The following is a 2,335-nucleotide window of genomic DNA, read 5'->3' as shown; positions in this document are numbered from 1 at the left end:
CTGGGGGCACACTGGGGACACACTGGTCCCCAGCGGGATCCCTGGGGCAAAAGGCTGGGTGCTGTGGGCACGGAGGGGACACGCGCTGCCCGTGATGGTCCCCAGGCACAGAGGGGGGGGACACGCACACACGGTCCGTGATGCCCCCCGCCGCTGCATTGGGCAGAAAGGGGCACGAGGAGGCTGGGGACCTGTCCCAGTGCTTCGCCCCCTCTGCGAGCCCGTTTGTGCCCCAGCCCCACAGCACCCGGTGCTGTCGCCGTGCCCCCGGGCACCCAAAAAAACAGGGAGCCCCCTGCCCTAACACCAGCCCCCCCTTCCCCAGGGCTGTGCCATCCTCACAGCCAGCCACCAGCGGGGACGTCCCAGATGTTCCCCCCCCGCGCATGGGTCCCAGCCCTGTGGGTCCCCAGGGATCCCCCCGGGGTGCTGCCGGGCCCCCATCGCCCCGGCCCCTGGAAACGCCCTCCCCGTGAAGGGGGGCTGCTGGGGGAGGGGGGTCCTCTGCTGTGGGACCATTTCTGGGCGCTGGGGAGTCTGAGGCTGTTTCAAGCGGGTTCTTGGTGGCTCTGATCCCGGAGGCGCAGCGGGACAGAGCTCTGCCCGTGGGGTGGGGGCGAGCATCCGCAGCCCCCCCACGCCACCCGCTCTGCCCACGGGGACGAAGCCGGGGGCTGCCGGACATCGGGGGTAACCCGGGCAGGTTGGGCACCTCCAGGAGAGCCGGGCTGGGGGCTCCCGGACCGTGCATTTTTTGGGGACCCTTCCCCGGACGGGACACCCCCGCTGCGGCCGCGGTGCGTTGGCAGCAAAGGGGTGAGGGAGCCCCGGGGCCGGGATGCTCCGGATAAACAATTTGCGTCGGTGCGAGGTCTTGTGATTCCTGCGGCAGCTCCGGCGGTGAGCGCCGGGGGGGGGGGGGGGGGGGGGCCTTGCATCACCCGCCAACCCCTGTCCCCCCCCCCGTCATGTGAGGGCACGGCGGTGACTCAGGGAGGCCGGGAGGAAGCAAAAATCCAGGCCGATGGGCGAGCAGCCCCGGGGAGGGAAGAGCTGGGGGGGGGGGGAGGTTGCCCCAGCTGGCCCCCGGCCCCCGCAGCTGGGAACCGTCTGCCCCCTCCCGCGCCCGCGTCCCCCAGCCCCGGGCATCGCGCGCCCTGGGCTTTGGGCACCCTGGACATGGGCTGCTTTGGGCACCTTGGGGATGGGGCACCCAGGGGCGCTGGGTGGCACCGTGGGCGTCGTGTGCCCCGGGGTTCCCGGGCACTGGGCACCCCCTGCACCCTCGGCCGTGGGCCTGGTACTCCCCCGGCGCTGCGCACCCCGGGCACCCCATGCCTTGGGCACCCCACGTTCTCCCGCACCCCGGGTGTCACTCGCCACGGGCACCGCGCCCCCGAGGCCCCGCGCACCCTGGGGACACCCCGTGGGCAGGGAGGGGCGCGAGCAGCCTGCCCAGGGGTCCCCCCTGGGGTGGGAGCGCTGGGGACCCCCCAGCACCGCCAGCTCTGTGTGGGCACCGCAGGCACCGCGGGCACCGGTCCCGCTCTGCGCCTTCCTCTGCAGCTCCGCGGGGTGCGGGGTCAGGGCAGGGGGTGCTGGGGTGCCCCGAGGGGGGAGGGGGTGCTGGGGGGCACTGGGGGCGGTGTGGGGGAGTACTGGGGGCACTGGGAGGGGTGAGCACTGGGGGCATGGGAACCCCAACAGGCACTGGGGGTGTGGGGAAGTAGTGGGAGGGGGCGGCTTGGGGCCATTGGGACCCCAAAAGGAAGCATTGGGGTCACGGGGAGGACTGGGGAGGGGTAACTGGGGGCATTGGGTCTGCACTGGGAGCAGTGGGGGGGGGGTCCTGGGGCTACTGGGACGCCCCTGGGAGCAGTGTGGGAGGGGTTCTGGGGCCAATGGCATGCCCCTGGGCTGGGCACTGGGGGAACTGGGGGAACTGGGGGCGTTCTGGGGACGCTCTGGGGTCGCGCCCCCCCCCCGCGCTGCTTGGCCGGGTGGGCGCTGGGGGGGCAGCCGAGTAGGGCCGAATGCGGTGGGCCCCCACTCTCTCTTCTGCCGTTGCCCCTTTAAGGAGCTGCCCTCCCCTCAACGCTTCCCCGTCCGCACGCCGGCTCCTGATTGGCTGGCCGGCCGGCCGCGCGCGCCGAACCCGGCGCACGAGAGCGCGCAGCGACGGCCCCCGCCTCGCCCCGCCCCTTCCCCGCCTCCCCTCCGTGACGTACGCGGCTTCCAGCCAATCGGCACGGGGCCGCGCGCCCACGGGCCCGGCGCGGGGAGCGAATCGGCGGAGCGGAAGTGGGGAGCTCATTTGCATAATAATAGAGGGGCG

General features: G+C 73.5%; 2 protein-coding genes across 2 annotated transcripts in view; one reads left to right on the top strand and one right to left on the bottom strand.

Moving 5' to 3' along the window:
• The window catches only part of HMG20B (high mobility group 20B), an 18,973-nt gene that overhangs the window by 10,851 nt on the left and 5,787 nt on the right, over positions 1–2,335 (top strand). The gene's annotated exons all lie outside the window — the stretch shown is intronic.
• The window catches only part of CACTIN (cactin, spliceosome C complex subunit), a 25,335-nt gene continuing 23,289 nt past the window's right edge, over positions 290–2,335 (bottom strand). Inside the window, exon 12 of the mRNA XM_035348096.1 lies at positions 290–300. The gene's annotated coding sequence lies outside the window, so the exon portion shown is untranslated. The remainder of the gene's footprint in view (positions 301–2,335) is intronic.

This window comes from Oxyura jamaicensis, chromosome 28, assembly GCF_011077185.1.
Source record: "Oxyura jamaicensis isolate SHBP4307 breed ruddy duck chromosome 28, BPBGC_Ojam_1.0, whole genome shotgun sequence".
NCBI classification, from domain to species: Eukaryota; Metazoa; Chordata; class Aves; order Anseriformes; family Anatidae; genus Oxyura; species Oxyura jamaicensis.
This window is presented reverse-complemented; position numbering and strand designations above follow the sequence as displayed.